The sequence below is a fragment of the Herpailurus yagouaroundi genome, unplaced genomic scaffold (genome assembly GCF_014898765.1).
Source record: "Herpailurus yagouaroundi ecotype Mexico unplaced genomic scaffold, PumYag 214, whole genome shotgun sequence".
Taxonomy (NCBI): Eukaryota; Metazoa; Chordata; class Mammalia; order Carnivora; family Felidae; genus Herpailurus; species Herpailurus yagouaroundi.
In genome coordinates, this window is record NW_024412445.1 from 3,260,594 (window position 1) to 3,277,990 (window position 17,397).

The 17,397-nt window shown below is 47.9% G+C and overlaps 1 long non-coding RNA gene across 1 annotated transcript; it reads right to left on the reverse strand.

Moving 5' to 3' along the window:
• Window positions 1–1,157: 1,157 nt before the first annotated feature.
• Window positions 1,158–16,558, reverse strand: LOC121016925 (uncharacterized). The gene is made up of 3 exons (XR_005784535.1): window positions 16,455–16,558; window positions 2,990–3,177; window positions 1,158–1,261 (listed from the first exon to the last, which is right to left on the reverse strand). It is a non-coding gene; the product is annotated as an uncharacterized LOC121016925 (long non-coding RNA).
• Between the last annotated feature and the right edge of the window lie 839 nt (window positions 16,559–17,397).

The window sequence follows — 17,397 nt, forward strand, 5'->3', positions numbered from 1 at the left end:
CTTCCTGACCATGGAAATGTCTCTAATGAGAAAAACTGTCCTCCGAATAGGATGGCCTTGGACATTAATACTGCCTCCCAAGGACGCTCCTGTATCATTATCCAAACAAAATGAGGCTGTTAATGTGTCATCTTTATTAAATCGTATGAGGACACAAGTAAATGCCCTGAATGATCCAACCTCTGGCCTAGGGAATTTAATAAGTCAATGGTTTGGATCCTGGGGCTCTTGGTGGAAAGAGTTATCGCCGATTTTAGAAATTGTCCTAATCTGTGTTTTCTCTTGCATCCTAATCTGTATTGTTGCTATGATGTCTACATCCATTGCGGTCAAACAGGTGCCACGAGACCCCCTCCATGCTAGTGACGCCCCTCGTGGAGGGCTCAGGGCACACCGCAGAAGAGGGCGGCATCTTGGGGTTGTAAGAGCAGGTCAGATGGGGTAAAACGTTGGGGAACGTGATCAAAAAGACGTGACTGCAGACTGACCCATGAGATGGGCCTCAGGCACCCGGAGGCGCCCCACCTGTTCCTCTGTCCTTGGAATGTGGGGTCTGCTTGCCTTTCTTGCTCCCAGAGGCTGCTCCAAGGACACAGCCTTCAGATGGTGATGTGATAGTGAAAACACCTGCTCGGTACACACGACTGAGCGCAGTTAGGGCATCTTTATGACCTTTCAAGACTTGGGGGTGGGTGCAGGGATGCATCCATTTTGCTGCTGCCCAAGACAAGCTTAGTATATAAGTTCCCTTTGCTTTTGTTAAAACTACCACCTGCCAACCTGGAGTCACCCAGCCTCTTTCTTCGCTGTGTGTGGCCCTCTGGGAAAGGGGCTGGTTTCAGATTCCACCAGGAAAGCTCCCAGGAGGCTGTGAACCTAAGAGTGACATAAAAATAACAATATGCCCTTAGTGATCACAGAAAATAGTATCTTTGTGTAATAATTTTATATAATTCACGGATACCACTTCTTTATTCACATGATATCTCGATTGGCCATGAGACTTTTCTAGCTAATTTTTCTGCAAACGTATTTATTAAATCCACAAAATTCATACTGTAGCAACTCCAGTTTCCATTAGTGTAATTGAAAGAGATATCTGTCTCTCAGCAGATGCAAATGACAGTGAAGGAGAGACCGTCTGGCCTGGGGGTGTCGGGACCTCACTGATGTGGTACCTGCTTTCACCCAGTGTGTTCTCAGGTCTGAGCAGACAGGCAGTGGTGGCTGAAGAGATCCACAGATATCTGAGAAGATTCTCCTACATGGAATATAGGAACCAAAATCAGTACACAAGCAAAAATAAAGCAAAGGAAAGCAACTTGGAGGAAACAGAGGCAAAGCAGAGAGAAGAAGGCGCGAACATATTATCAATGTTCTTAGTGAAGCCATCACACTTTTCCTGGAAAGAGCCAGAGTCCATATTCAAGCCTTGGGCCAGCATCCCAGCCCTGCCTTGTGAACGGAAATGAGTGCGGACGTGTGCCAACGAAATTTTACTTACAAATCAGCTGGTGGGTCAAATTCGACCCCTAGGCCATGGTGTTGCCACCTGGCCTGTGGGGTAGGTTATATTTGGAGAACAGAAGGAGGCTTGGGGTAGAAGATGGAATTTCCAGGGTGGAAAACTCAGAGAAAGGTGAACTGGGAATTTTCTGAAAGAGTAAACGGACAGAAGGAAGAAGGAACAGAGAAATTAAAAGACCAATCCGAGACGTCTGACACGGAAACGAGCGTATGAAAGAGGGAAGAGCTAAGTTCGGGGTAACCGGTGCGCTTTTTGGAGAGGCTGAGAATGCTTGAAACCATCCAGTGTCGACATCTTGAACTGCCTCCTCTCACATGGTCTCATTTGCAAACATTTAAGAAATAATCTCCAAATGAAACAATGGTTCCCCAACAAAATTCCTGGATGGTGCTGGGTAAAGGGGGTCCAAAGATGAAACCAAAAGTGCGATATGAAATGTTTGGTTATGGTGTCAGGGAAAATCTAAGGTGGGACCTCAGAATACTGTTCAGCTGAGTAAAAGCACTCCGGAGGGATCAAACCTGGATGGACTTCGCTCCAGTGTAGACAGTGGCTTATTTCAAAGATATTTATGAGTGTGCCTTTTGTCTAAGGAGGGAACTCCCAAAAGATTCGCAGAAGGTCCACAGAATTTTTCAGAGAAATGCAGCTGTCCCTTGAACAACACAGGTTTGAACTGCACAGGTGCACTTATATGCAGATTTTCTTGATAAATACAATCCAGTAAATGTACATTTTCCCTTCCAGAAAATAGCTGGTAAGTCACAGAGCCAGGCTGGAGTCCCCGTCTGTGACTTCTAGGTCCAGTCTCTACAACATCCTCCTGAGAGCTGGGGGGGGGGGGGAGGGGGTGGGGGGAGCCATGGTGACTGGGGTTGAAAGGTGCCCAGAGCTCACCCAGGGTCCTGGAGGCCAAACTGTGGTGTCACCAGGTTCCAGTGGGCTGTGAGGAATGTAGTTCAAGAGTCTCACTGGACAGCAGGGGGCAGGGCTTAACCACAGAGGGCCGGGGGCTTCCTTCAGGATTAATGGATGATCTGAGTGGGAGATCTGAGCCAATCGTGATGAGAAGACGGTCCCTCCAAGGTCCACTGGCATCCAAACACTACTGTTTTCTATACGCAACTTTGAACAAATGAGCAAACCCAAGTATAAACAGACCAAGGCACTTGGTAAAATGAGCCAATCCAGTGCTGTGTGGCTTCCTTGTTGGTGTCAGTTAGCTCTCGGAGAAAGTGTTTTGTGTGAATGTTTCATCTGTTACTCCCAAATCAATTAGTAAAGAGTGCAACCGCTAGACAGGGAGTGTCATTATCGTGGAATAATCTCGAGTAGCCTGCCACGATCGACAAATGTTGGGGTTCTATCGGTACCTCTTGCTAGATCGTTTGGTATCAGAGACAATAATGGAGCAGACCTTTAAATGCCTTTTTAGTAATCGCTTGTTTGTGGAGCACCTACCTGGAGTGTTTCTCATTAACACGTGGGGAATTAAGAGAAGAAAATAATAGCAAAGTGAGTTCTTGATGAATGGACATTGCGGCACATGGAGGCCGCTGTCAAGGTCTGTGGGGTTAGCGTCTGACTTCTGGTCTCCTGGAGCCTTCCCAGACTCCTTCTGTGTTCTGGGCTCTGAGCTGGGTGCCGGGCTGGGGAGATATGCAACGGACAGTCACAACCACGAATGTTAAGTAGGCACAATTGACTAAAATACATATTTAAAATGTCTCTGTGAGGATGCAGAAAGAAGACCCACTGTTTTCTGGAAAAAGGTGAGGTTTTATCAAGGTGTTAGGCTTGAGTGGGAATTTTCCAAGAGAAGAGTGGAGACACCTTCAAGGAAAAGAATAGCCTTTCCAAGGGCATTGCTCTGCAGCGGAAGATGCAGTGTATGTGTGAGGTGTGTGAGCTCTGGGATGGTCAGCAAAGAGATACAGAAGGGACAGGTGAGGAAAGTTCTGGAAGGGGGGCAGGACACACAGGGCTTGTCTTCCTTCGCCTCTGAAGTGCCCAGCAATCGTGGGTAGGTCTAGCATGGAAGTCAGATACTTTACCTATGAAAATAGGAGCCATTAGGAATTTTTGCTCCCGTCCAACTTTTCCCGGCTGTTACTATTAACCCCTTTAACAGTTTAACACAATATAATGCACTTCACATGCGTGGGCTCTCACGTTAATGGACCTTCCACTCAAATTGCACAGAATCTCTGCTGTACCCAAGTGACTTCAATGTGCTGGGTCTACTTGAAATTACGCCCTTTCTCCATTTGAAATTAGAAATAGTATCCTATGTCATAGAGTCACCCTGAGCGTTACATCATGGAATGACAGTGGCTAGTGCTCATTAAACATCATTTCTCAAGTCACTGCCCTGTATGTAATGTTGCCGGGTTATGAGGCCTGGTGTGAAAAGCTAAGATTTCATTCTTGGCAAAGTGGAAGATTCTAAAGGCTTTAGAAATTCTAGTACCAAGGTTCTCCTATGGCCTTTCAGAAATGTGCTCACAGATCAATAGATATCTAAAAAACTCACATTTGGGAACACCTTGTTTATGTTTTACAAAAATAAAAGAGAGACAGTAAATATCGACAATGGCTGAATGTTCCATGTTGTGGTTTTTTTTCATAGAATAATAAATACACTCAGACCCATTATAGAGTTTTTTGACATGAAATATATGCAAGGACGGACCACTTTACACACTATAACGTGTCACGTGCAGGTCTCTTTCTCCCGGTCAAGGGCACATGAGGGACCTCGGAACCATGTGCCTCTAGCAGATACTTAGGCCACAAGTGACGGGTGTGCTTAGTGTGTATTTCCTTTGAAAGGGTACCGCCAGTGGGATTTGCTTCGGTGTCATTAATGAAAGGGGAAGCCAGGTAGACAAAGGCTTTAGATTAGGGATTAAAAATGGCAGACCCGCCAAAAGTCATTGGACCGAGACTTCCATTTTCGGTAAAATAGTTTGAGAACCGAAATTACCATTAGGATTCTCCAATGCTTCCCCGATACCAACACACACACACGCACATACCAAACACACACAGACCCAGATGTACGTGACATTTTCTCTTCCAAAGGCCCATCGTGTTTTATAATTTGACTGTTACTCCAATAAATGTGTCCCTGAAACCGGGCTGTATTTTTCTTCCAGGGCTCTCTGTAGTTAGCTGAACATCCCTAGCGATCGAGTGAGTTCAGCCTGGTATCATATGGCATTAAAATTTGGCATTAATGAGGGGCGCCTGGGTGGTGCAGTCGGTCAAGCGTCCGACTTCAGCCAGGTCACGATCTCGCGGTCCGGGAGTTCGAGCCCCGCGTCGGGCTCTGAGCCATGTCAGGCTCTGGGCTGATGGCTCAGAGCCTGGAGCCTGTTTCCGATTCTGTGTCTCCCTCTCTCTCTGCCCCTCCCCCATTCATGCTCTGTCTCTCTCTGTCCCAAAAATAAATAAACGTTGAAAAAAAACATTAAAAAAAATGTGGCATTAATGAGAATTCTGGAAACTGTCAAAGAGCCGGTCCTTCACTTTGCCCTGTTGGATGCTACCTGAATTCCACCGAGGATGAGCCGCGGTGCTCTGTGCTCAAGAGGACAGCCGTGTGGGGCGGCCGTCGCTTAGCACTGCACAGCACATAGGGAGGAAGTTTGCAGTCTTCTGCTACACGAGGAGCTGGCCGCATTCCTTTCTCAGGCTCCTCTGGGACCTCCCGGATCCAGACCGGGTAGGGTCTGCGTGGAGGCTGCAGATAAGGGAAAGGAGGCTTGGGGCAGCCGGGAGAGCTAACTGGGAAGTCCTGTACTACAGGCCACTTATACAATTCCAGTTTTGATGATGCCCTTTTTGAATGACACAAATATATTTCCTGATACCTTAAAGGCAGAGAGTTAGATTGCTTTTTTTTTTAATTTTTGGTTCCCCAGGAAGAAAATCCTTTTCCGGGGCTACAGGCAGGAGTGGGTCCTTTTGTGCAATCCCTCCCAAATGACCTGGGCCGGATGGGACGCCCTCATCTGTCACAATTCCTTAATTTCAGTATGGGGCCTTTCAGCGGACATGTTCTATCATATGCCTTGATATTCTCTTGGCTTCTGTTTCTAAGCATCTTCCACCCCCAGAAGATGGTAAAACACCATGATGGTAGAATGTATGCCCAACAGCACACAACTGTGTTTACCTTTTATTTGTCACGATTGACGCCCTTTCAACTACAAACAATACTAATGCATATTTTAAGCTTCAAATTAAACATGTTGAGAGTGCTAATGGTTATTTTATTTTATTATTATTTTAAAAAATTTTATTTCGAGAGAGAGAGAGCACATGTCCCTGGGGGAGAGGGACAGAGGGAGAAAGAGAATCTTAAGTGGGCTCCATGTTCAGTGGGGAGCCCGATATGGGGCTTGATCCCATGACCCTGGGATTATGACCTGAGCCCAAATCAAGAATCAGACTCTCAACTGACTGAGGTAGAAAAAAAAGCACAGCAACAGAGGGGTGCCTGGGTGGTTCAGTCAGTTGAGCGTACAACTCGAGTTTGGCTCAGATCATGATGCCAGGGTCATGGGTTTGAGCCCCAAGTAGGGCTCCACACTCAGTGGAGAGCCTGCTTAAGATTCTCTCTCTCTTTCCGTCTGCCCCTCCCCTGCTCATGAATGCTCTCTCTCTCTCTCTCTCTCTCTGTCTGTCTCTAAAATAAAAACAAAATCAAACAAAAATACAGCGACAGAAACAACAAATTACTTTGATGGGCTCATCATTAGACTCAACACAGCTGAGGAAAGAATCAGTGGACTTGAATACAGATCAGTGGAAACTTTCTGAACTGGAATGCAGAGAGGAAAAAGGGAATGAAAAGAAATAAAAGGAAAAAAAAGAACAGAGCATTTAAGAACTGTGGGCAGTACCAAATAGTGTAGTACACAGAATGTCAGGAAGAGAGGAGGGGACGGAACCAAAGGTTTGAAGAAATGATGTCTGAGAACCTTCCCAAACCACCAAGCCAAACCACAGGTCTAAGGAGTCCCTAGAACACCACCTGGGGTTGATACCACACACACACAGACACACACACACACACACACAGGCACACACGCACACTTAACACATAACTTTCAAGCTGCTGAAAGCCAAAGCCAAAGACGAATCTTGAACGCAAACAGAACACATGTTAGCTACGGAGGCACAGGATAAGAAGGACGGCGGTCTCCTCATCAGCCATCATGCGGGTAATGAGACAGAGGCATGGCGTGGTTCTCCAAGTGTTGGAAGGTAAAACAAAATAAATAAATAACCACGAAAATATCTGCCAAATATTCAGCAAAAATACGTAGGGAAAGGGGAGAGGAGTTTGGCGTGAGCCCTGGGGGTGAACCCAGATGGTCAGCAGCAGGGGCGAGAGCTCACGTCAGAGAATGAGACCGGGACGGGCATGAAGTGGGGACTTGGGGAGACAGGAATCAAAGCCGGAGTCAAAAAAGATAGATGAGTGAGGACAGAGAGGGGACAAAGGATGGCGGATTGGCACAGGTGACAGGTCCTTTTTTAAGGGCGTGTCTGCACGGAAGCCTCCGGCTGCTTTATGTAGGAACGTGGGGTTGCTGAATTCCAAATGTGGGTCAGAGAATTGTGCCCCATTCCTCAGTGTGGCCCCCAATCCCTTATAGCCTTCGACGATTATTACTGGCATCTCTGGCTCTGTAATTTCTGCCTCTTTCTTTAAATACTTTTGCAAATTTAGGGTGAGAGGCGTATCTTGAGAGGCATGGCTGATGGAGCTGCGATAGTTCAGAAACAGTATCCAGAGAACCCGTGAGGGCGGAGAAAACTCTCTAACTGTGCGCACTGTATTTAAGGATGCGAGATTTCCCACGAGTGTCTAAGACGGCTCCTTGCACCACGAGAGTGAGCTAAGCTTCTTACCGGTTGGCCAGGTTGGCCAGAGTGATTGGGTATCTACCCGGGCTGGAGAAAGAGGCAACCAAGGGACGAGCTGGGCTTCCTGCAAGTGATGAAGACGCTGTGCGCCTCGGCATTCCAGTCTCCAAAAGCAAAGCGGACAACTGCAGGGGTCCGCAGCAGGCGGGACCCTAGAAGGGAAAGGCACCTCCTTAGTTTCATCCAGAAGGGCTCGAACTGCAAAGATGCAATTCCTAGCTTGTCCGTGCTGCAGGTGCCTGTGAAGGATGCCTACGCTCACCTCATCCCTTGGTGATTGGCAAGACCGCATGGGTGATGACGCATGGAGTGGAGACCCCCCCTAACTGTACCGCAAACAGACGGGGCTTTAGGGAGCCACATCCCGGGAAGCCTATGGCTAGCATAGCTATTTCACTTCCATTCCCTCCCTCGCCTCTTCCATATGTGGGTTCCTCTGCAGCCATGCGGCCAGCTGTCCTGCTGTGACACTCCAGCACCCCCACGTGCAAGGGGGAAGACGGGGCATTGGCACGGCTCCGCTGTACGGGGTGGCCCCGATCTGGGGTCCGTGGCCAGCAGGAGCGGCTCTGAAGATCAGGCCAAAGGAACGTTTAGCTTTCCTGTCTGTACCGTAGAATTCCCCAAGCCAACCCTAGAGCCAGAAAGGAGGCAGAGGGAAGGGAGTGGTGTCCCACGAGGACTGGCAGGAAAGCAGAGAATCCCCGGAGAAGATGGGCACCTGGAAAGTGACCGGGGCACCCGACCTTTCTTGCCTCTTGTTCTTCTGTCAAGGAAGAGAGGAGAGCGAGTGGGTGCGCCTGGGGGCTGGGAGTCGCTGGGAATCTGGTTTGGAGCCAAGCTGGCAATCTTGCCTTCCTCCTGGGAATAGTGAAGGAAGCAAGCGAACGTTTCAAAGGTGTCGGTGTTATCCCATCGACTTCCGTGATGACCTCCGTGCCTCCTCTCCCTATGGATCCTAGTCTCATTACCAGTGCTGCTCCCGATCACATTTCCTCATCTGCACACCCACCTGGGAGAGCCTTGGTCTCCTCCGGTGCTGCCGCGTTCAGAGTCGGAGGTCCGGGCTCGGTGGGCGGAGTCTTGTATGCCAGGCTCACCAGTGTAGACTTCGTCCTGTAGCCAGTGTGGCTCTTTAAGCAGGCGACGAAAATAATGGGCTTGGAGTTTAGAAAGTCCACGGTCTGAGAGCGGATCTTGGTGGTGACGTTGGGGGTTGTCCGGTTGTTCCGGAACTTCAGGCAAGAGGTGGTGGGACCTGAGCCGAGCCACGTCCGTGGGGCTGAGTGAGGGGTGAGCGGAGACACAGAAGTCCTTATGCATAAGCTGCAGTGGACACAGGTGGAGGGGGGGTCACAGGTGCCCGCAGACTGCAATTCAGTAGAAGGTCCCACTTTCACAGGTGGACAAGCCAGGTTTGGGAGAAAGATATGGCATTAAATTATGGACCAGGGAAGGTAGAAATGCCTCTAGAAAATTCAGGGGGGGTGCGTCGAGCAGAGAGCAGGCTACTCGGTGGTGGAACCTGGGGATACATGATATCTTCAGGAAGGACTCAGAGTTTGAAGAAAAAGATGAGGAAACGGCCCGCAGATACTGACGTTCGTGGAGCTGGCAGGTTAAAGCGAACCAGCAGGGAGACTGACACATACAGGAGAGAAGGAGAATAATAAAAAAAAGCACAAAATGAAGATATGAATAATGAGGTCCCACGGAGGTCCGGCCAGGTGGGAACTTTTAAACTCTGTCTCACGCCATCCTGTGATTTGGGGCAAGTTATTTAACCTGACCACTGTTGGCGGTGGGTGTGCTGAATTAGCTAATATAAATGAAGCGCTCAGAACCCTTCAGGGCATGGTGTAAATAAACAGCACCCAGGAAGTGTGAATTACTATTATAAAGAGGCCAGCCCTTCCTTTTAGGTGATGACGTTCTTACTGTCACATCTGTGTTTTGGTCACTGCTGTAGCACCGACACAGTGACTGGGACGTAGTTGGCACCTTGGAAGCATTTTAACATGGAAAAAAATTTTGCTCGTCTCCAGTAGGAACGAGAAAAGTGAGAGGACCTGGCGCAGACAAAAACCAGGGCTAATATTTTGTACTTGTCTCGTTTTTAAATTTTTTTTTAACGTTTTATTTATTTTTGAGACAGAGAGAGACAGAGCATGAACGGGGGAGGGGCAGAGAGAGAGGGAGACACAGAATCGGAAGCAGGCTCCAGGCTCTGAGCCATCAGCCCAGAGCCCGCCGACGCGGGGCTCGAACTCACGGACGGCGAGATCGTGACCTGAGCCGAAGTCGGACGCTTAACTGACTGAGCCACCCAGGCGCCCCTGTACTTGTCTTGTTTTTAAAGAGTTATTTTGGCGATGTTGTGTACCATCTCTTGGGTTTCTAAGTTAAAAACAGTGTGTTTTTCGTAAGGCCAGGAAAATCTCTAGAGTATAGCCCACTGCTGAACTGCCTTCTGCTCTTTGGTCTCGAAGTATTGATGTATCATTTACATGCCATAGAATGTAAAGATCTTAAGCGTACATCTCTGTGCACCTGTAGGCTGGTGCCAGCCGGCAGGATAAAGACGTAGAATGTTCCCACCACCCCAGAAAGGTCTTCCGTGGTTTTTTCTCCAGTCGATCTCTACCACAGAGGTCCCCTCTCCCATGACTTCTGTCAGAATGCGTTTCAGCTGCTCTTGAACTGCACGTGCACAGACTCGTGCGCCACGAGCTTCTCAGGGTCTGGCCCGCTTCCCCCAGCAGAATGTGTATGAGATTTATCCGTGTCGAGGCACGTTCCATTCTTTCCGTTTCTACATCACATTCCACTGTGTGAGGGCATGACAGCCTTTGTCCGTTCTTCACCCACTTCCTGGGGGGTACAGAGAACTTCTGTGGCGTTCTGGTGGGATGCTCCCAGAGTGCGTTGTGAGACCACGAGGGACCCAGGCGCGTGTTCTTGTGAAACCGCCCCCTTCCTTGAGAGGTCCCTGGCTTCAGGCCGGCAGGGTTGACAGTCACGGGAGCAGGAAAGGAGGAGGGAAGGGAGCAGGTGGCATGTGGGGCAGGAAGAAAAGACACCAGCACGAGGCTGGCTCTGTCCTCTGGGATACTTACCTACTCTTCCTCTCACCTCCTTGTTTTGAGAAGCAATGAAGAGTAACTTGCTGGGTCTTTATTTATGTTAATAAAGGAGAGCCGTAGAAAGTCCACAGAGACTTTTGTCCAGAGGCAATCTGACCTAGTCTAACTACTACGTTTAAGAATGGACATCACTGGGGACGCCTGGCTGGTTCAGTCGGTTGAGGGTCCCACTCTTGGTTTCGGCTCAGGCCACAATCTCACGGCTCATGAGTTTGAGCCCCGCGTCGGGCTCTGCGCTGACAGTGTGGAGCCTGCTTGATTCTCACTCTCTTCTCTCTGCCCCTCCCCAACTTGTGCTTTCTCTCTCTCTCTCTCAAAATAAATAAATAAACTTAAAAAAACAAAAAGGACATTTTTGGCCTGACGTTGAAAACCAGGCCTCATGCTTCCAAATCTAACAGCTTTTTTTCTGCAGCTTTGATTTGGGGGACCAAGCATATCCAGCTGAACCTTCTTTCATCACCTTTTTTATGCCCTCGCTCATTCGAGTCCTTGTGGATAGATGTCTGTAGGAATGCATGCCCCACATGGCAGGGGGACGGAGCTCGGGGACACAGAGAGGGACTGGACATTTACCTCTGCAGGCTCTTATCACAGATCTTCTGGGTTTCTGCTTAAGAAACCAACTAAATCAGACATAATCGCACATATTCAGTCCCCAGATTTGATGTCCTGTTTCCAAGCTCACCTTTTGTAATTTGTAAGCAGAGCACACAGAGGTAGGTTTACAAATGCAGCATGAACACCAATGTTGCGTACGATTGCAAAATATTGGCACATTACGAAATTGGATATAGTACACTGCTTCATTTGGACGGTAACATTTTAATCGAAATGAGGAAGGAGTGAACGCTCTTAGAAATCAAAATGTGGGGGCGCCGGGGTGGCTCAGCCGGGTGAGTGTCCGACTCTTGATTTCATCTAAGGTCATGATCTCACAGCGTGAGTTTGAGCCCCACGTTGGGCTCTGTGCTGACAGCATGGAGCCTGCTTGGGATTCTCTGTCTCCCTCTCTCTCTGCCCCTCCGCCACTCACACTCCTTCTCTCTCTCACTCAAAATAAATAAATAAGTAAAGAGAAGTCAGAATATGAAACACATGATGAAATGGCTGAGGCTGGCCTTCTCCTATCCGTGCTCCTGACCAAGGTGTGTTGGGTGTGGACGTAAGGATTCATGAGAAGATCTGTAGGAATTGACAGCTAAAAGGGGATCTTCTTTGGTGGACTTTTCAAGGCTCCTTACCCAGAGAATATTTCTTACCATGACTTACATAGAACATAATGCTTAAACCCTTCATATAAGAAAAAAATCGGGGCGCCTGGGTGGCGCAGTCGGTTAAGCGTCCGACTTCAGCCAGGTCACGATCTCGCGGTCCGTGAGTTCGAGCCCCGCGTCGGGCTCTGGGCTGATGGCTCAGAGCCTGGAGCCTGTTTCCGATTCTGTGTCTCCCTCTCTCTCTGCCCCTCCCCCGTTCATGCTCTGTCTCTCTCTGTCCCAAAAATATTATTTATTTTTGAAATAAATTTATTTCAAATAAATAAATAAAATTATTATTATTTTTGAAAAAAAATTTAAAAAGAAAAAAATCAAATGATTGAAATTCATTTTCTCCAACTTTATGACACAAGCACCAGGTGAGATGAGCCACCTTAGGAAAAAAGAAATTGTATATCAAGTAACAACCATACATAGCTTACAGTGCCCAGCACGAAATAATCACACGTAGGTGATATTCTCTTGTCTTTCCAGTGACTATTACACGTCTATTCATATTCTGGAGTTAGCGATAATGGCCGGCCATACTGCGGATCAAAGAGATACCAAAGATCTGTGTTTTCATACCCAGCAATGACAGTGATCCAGGGCCTGAACTTACTCCCCGAACTTCTGATTGTTTTTATTACAAAAGCATAACAAAAATCAGTTAAGTATTTGGAAGAAAGCAGTTTTCCTTATGAATATGCATGCTTTATCTCTCAATGCCCCAGGTAGGGACTTCCATTCATCTTGGAAATGAATGGTTCTAGCTGTCCTAATACCAGGACTAATGATGTGTGGACAGAACACAATCAGAAACTATTCTGGTAATAAAATCATGATGTACTTCATCAAACGGTTCTTTGATATGCAAAGTCAACAGTGTTCCCAGAGGATGAAAGATGATGCTTTGCAAGGCAGGGCCTGTCTCCTTACAGGGAAGCAAGAGTGCAGAAAAAGGACTGAACCAAGATGGAGATGGGGGGGGGGGGGGGATTGCCTTTGGAGAGGGTAAGAAGAAACTCGGGCCTCAGCTGAGTTTTGGAAGGTTTATCTACACTGGAGAGCCAGGACTGGCAACTAGAAGGACGCTGCCAGTCTAAGGCATGCCGGGAGAGGGAGATATTGCAGATAATGACAAAGAGAGTGTGGAGCAAACGGAACCCACGTGCACCGTTGATGGGAATGCACACTGTGCAAAAACAGTATGGAGGCTCCTCAGAAAATTAAACATAGAAATCCCACATGATCCAGCAATCCCTCTTCGGGGCATCTACTCAGAGGAAATTAAATCGGTATCTTGAAGACCTATCTACACTCCCATGCTCACTGCAGTGTTCAACACAAGCATGTTTCAAAGGAACGAGGGCACAAGAGACGAGGCAATCTTTATTTTTTTTTTTTAAGTTTATGTATTTATTTTGAGAGGGAGAACATGCGAGCAGGGGAGGGACAGACAGAGAGGGAGAGGGAATCCCAAGCAGGCTCCGAGTTGGCAGCACAGACCCCGAGGTGGGGCTCGAACTCGAGAACCGTGAGATCACGACCTGAGCCGAAACCGAGTGCCAGACGCTTAACCAGCTGAGCCACCCAGAGGCCCCAACGGCACCTCGGTTTTCAAAAACTAAGGTGATAAAGTAAGGAATTAGTGCTGACTGCTGCCCTGCCATTTCATCATCCAGGTGACATTTCGATTGCCTCCATCAGGCAGTTTGTTCAGCTCTAGAAAAACCTAGAAACAATAGTCACTATTAACGGTGACAATCCAACCTGCGTTTCTGTGGGAGGGAGAAGCAGAGGGAGACTCACAGAGGCACCCGGAAGAGAATCGTGGTGTGCTATAAAGGATGCATTGGGTGCTGGGGTTTAGTGACAAAGGAAAGAGTGAGTTTTGTTGCTGGGGTGAAAGGTAGAAATAGTCACCGACTTACACTTTACACATCCGTCACCGTCTCCAAGTGACTTTGTCGTTCATGTGGTCACTTCAGTTTGATTAACCTTTTACAGTGGATGCCTCAGTCCCTAACGCGGGCGATAAAATTAGTGACTTTCCCACAGAAAGCATCCCGCTTCGGCTTAAGGTCAAGATCTCACGGTTCATGAGTTCGAGCCCCACACCAGGCTCTCTGTGTCAGCACAGAGCCCACTTCAGATGCCCTGTCTCCCCTTCTCTCTGCCCCTTCCCTGCTCACCTTGTCCCTCTCAAAAATAAATGATCATTAAAAAAACTACTGCACGGAAGATAGGCTTCCATGGTATGTGTTGGAGAGTATCTGAAGGGCTGCGGTTCTGACTGCCTTAGAATACTTCTGGGGCCTTGCCCTACTCAATCATCCTGTCTAAATATCAGCGCTCTCCATGATTCTGCCCTTCCCCAATCCTCTGGCTCTCAAGTTGCCTTTTATCCTAAGCAATTTGCATAGTATTACCTAGATCTCTAAGTAAGATTTGGAGGGAGAAAAAAAAAATCTATCTTCTATCTTGAGTCGAGCTCTGTAATTGCAAAATCTGCACGGGGCTGGAAACTTCCACAAAGCATCTCTTTGCCCTTGGGTGAGTTGCCGATTCTCAGGAGCAACCTTCTCTTTTGCATGCACAGAGCGAGGTGGCAGAGATGAAACACAGCTTTGAGCTTCAGCTACAGATCAGAGCAGAAGGCTGATGCTTGACAGCCTCAGAATTATAACTGATCTGGCATGGCTCCACAGCCCTAGGAAGTAGGTCAGAAAGAGCCAGCGCTGGAGTTCAGAGTGTGCCTTAGAATATTACATCTTCTTTAATGCTCCAACAACTTCCTGTCTTGTTTGCTAACAACTCTCTTCTTTTCTCTTTCCATGTATTTTAGTCTTCACATGCGCGCGCGCTCACACACACACACACACCCACGCATACTTGCTAATAAACCTTTTTTTTTAAAGCTAAGAAATCCTTGATACAAAAAAGTTGACTAGAGAACTTGGCTAACAAGACAGTGAAATGTAATCAAATCATAAGCGGAGTCACAGGACTGAGGTTGTTTCACAGAAAGAGATAAATAGATCAATAGCTCGGCATCTGAAGCCCAGAAAGCAAACTTCACATGCACAAAAGTCAATAACGGATAAATGGAGATCCTCCGTCAGTGGTGAACTACTTAATAAACTAGTATTGGGGAAGTTGTCCATCAGGAAAAGCTGGCTATTTGCCATCAAAATGAATATTTACCGGAATAAAAATCAACAGGGATTTTTGAGAATCCGGTGAACGAGCAAGATGGCCGAGTGGAAGGCCCAGCCTCTGTCCCCACCACAAAGAGCCACAAGTACACAGCAATCCGTGAAGAAAAACAACTCCTCGAGAGCTCTGGAGTCCTGTTAAGAAATGTCAGCAACACAATGGAAACAAATATTTGGGAATAACCACACAAGAAGAGAAGGAAGATGGCTTCATTTTGCCTGCATCATCCCATTCCTGGCCCCCCGCTGGCAGAACTGCTGAGTACCCAGAGGGAAGTCACCGGTTAAAAAGAGTCCCCCACACCAGGACAAGGAGAAGGGGGTGAGCAACCAGCTTCCCCAGGCTTTGGGGGCAGCAGGTGAAGAACCCACTTTGGTTTCACCCCACCTTCACCAGTGAATCTGTGATACATAAAGATGGTCAGGAACCAGGACAAAATGCCAGGCAGGGGGGAGACACCATGGTTCTCAGTGACCTCTGCGAATGAATCCTAGCAGCTTTCACCCCTGAAATAACAAACAGCCAACACAACTACTGTGAATCCCCTGCAGATTTCTCCAGTTTCTGACACCAGCTACTTGAGTCCTTCCTTAGTCCCCTCGTGCCCCCACTGGAGCTTGGGACCCACATCAGTGACCAGCCCAGGACTTTGTGGCTACGGCTGACCCCTACCCCATGTGCGCTCTCCGGGTCGGCCCCTCCAGCCCCACCGGCCATCATCACTGGCCTCCATTGCCGTGTGTACCTTCATGGAAACATCTTGCAACCACAAAGACGCACGTCAACAGCTAAGACCCCCCCTCCCCCACCACAAATGCTAATGGACCCAATGCCAGCCTTGTCTCCTGTTACTGGCCTGCATCACCGGGCCTCCCCATAGCTAGCCCTTCCAGCTGTGTCCCTGCACACTGGCCTCTACTGCCATGCACCTATGATGAGACTCAGATGTCACAGTAAAGCGACTAACAGGGTCCCGGGAGCTACCCGCACACCCACAGTTGGCTGGCCTCTTTCTGCTTGCTGTGGCCTCCACTGCTATTTGTCTGCTTACAACTGGCCCCTGCCACTTGCACAGACACCCGCAGCTAGCCCCCGTAGTTGATTGTGTGCACACCACCAGCTGTGTCCGATACTGCTAACAGCCCTCACCCCTAGCTGCTGGATCTGGGGGTACTGCTGCAGAGCCCCAAGAACCTTTGCACCCGCAGCACTGACTGGTTGCCAAAGCTGTGGACGCCAGCAGCCGGATCCAAACAGATATCACATTTCCGTGAACCAGGAGCCACCAAAGGCCCCCATGCGCCTGCAGGCCTGGGGTTTCAGGGTGTTCCGGCATGCCCCCACCCACAGGTGAAGGTGTTCTCTCACCAAAGTCCGTCTGGAAGAGCTGACCGCGTCTTTGAATACGCAGGCACCTACGCAGGACTGCATAACCGCGTCCAGACATGCCATCCAACAGCAGCAGGGGTACATAGTCTTCTCGAATGCATGCAAAACATTCTCACACAACAAGTCTCAGCGAATTTTAGAAGACTGAAAGCATTCCAGGCATGATTTCCCACAATGATGTGCGACTAGAAATCAATACTCTAGAAAACGGAAAATTCACAAATAGGTGGAGATTAGATAACACAGTTTTGAACAACCAATTAGTTCTAGAGATGAAATAAAAAGAAATTGAAAAAATATCTTAAAGCAAATGAAAATGAAAACAAAACATGCCAACACTGATAAGACCCTGTGAAAGAAGAAAGGCTGAGGGAAACTTACGGTGATAAATTACTACAGGAAGAAAAAAATAAAGATCTCCAGGAAACCTGACTTTACACCCAAGGAGCTAGGGAAACCAGAGCAAACCAAGCCCAAAATTAATAGGAAGAAGGAAGTGACACAGATCAGGGCAGAAATAAACAGAACAGAGCCCAGGAAAGCTAGAGACAAGATGAACAAAACCAAGAGCTGGTTTTTTATTTTTATTTTTTAACAATAGACAAAACCGACGAATCTTTAGCTGTACTTACCATGGAACAAAGGGAGAGGGCTAAACAAATGGAATTTTAAATGAAGGAGGAGATATTACAACGGCTACCACAGAATACAAAGGTTCATTAGAGCCACTACGAAAAATTATACGCCAATAAATAGGACAAAATGGAAGAAATGGATACATCCCTACAAACATGCATTCTACAAAGTCTGAGTCAGGAAGAAATAGAAAATCTGAGCAGACCAGTGATAAGTAAGAACATCGACTCAGTAATCAAAAAAACCTCCAGAGAAAAGCCCGGCACCATATGGTTTCACGAATGAG